This window comes from Notothenia coriiceps, unplaced genomic scaffold (genome assembly GCF_000735185.1).
Source record: "Notothenia coriiceps isolate Sejong01 unplaced genomic scaffold, NC01 NC01_scaffold00029160, whole genome shotgun sequence".
Taxonomy (NCBI): domain Eukaryota; kingdom Metazoa; phylum Chordata; class Actinopteri; order Perciformes; family Nototheniidae; genus Notothenia; species Notothenia coriiceps.
The window spans coordinates 135,790-136,408 of NW_011361861.1; positions in this window are offsets into that span (position 1 = coordinate 135,790).

Genomic DNA, 619 nt, shown 5'->3' on the forward strand with positions numbered 1-619 from the left:
ACTTTAAAGGTCTCCTATCATGCAAAATGCACTTTTTTGATGTCTCTTCTACATCAACATGTGTCCCCGGTGTGTCGGGGAACTCACGCAGCGTCAGAAAATAAAACCCTCTCTCTTTTCCTCCGTACCCAAATCTCTAAAAACGGGGGAACAACGGAGCTGATCCAGATTTGCTTCCGATATGACGTAATATCTGAAATGTGGACACACGGCCCTATCAGAAAGTTGCTATCAGAAACAATGCCCGACTGTTTTGGACGTAATATGGTCGGTGTTTACATTAGCATCGCTAACACTCAGAGCTAACCAGTACTGGAGAGCATGTGTGTGAAGAAGTAGGAAATAAAAAGGAACTCACCTTGTGGTATAACCGGCAAGAGAGAAAGCCTTTGAGCTCCATACCGTTCCAGAAATAATCCTTGATAATCCATGATATGGCGTTTCATCACGGCAGTATTTAGTTTAGACAGTAGCTGCCGGGTCCGCATGAGCTCAGCCCCCTCCTTTTTTATAATCCATTTTTTTGGTTTTTGAAGCTTTAACCAAAATCCCTTTAGAAACAGGAAGTGAAATAGAGGGATATGAGGCATGGCTAGAATGGGTGATCTGTTTGGTATTT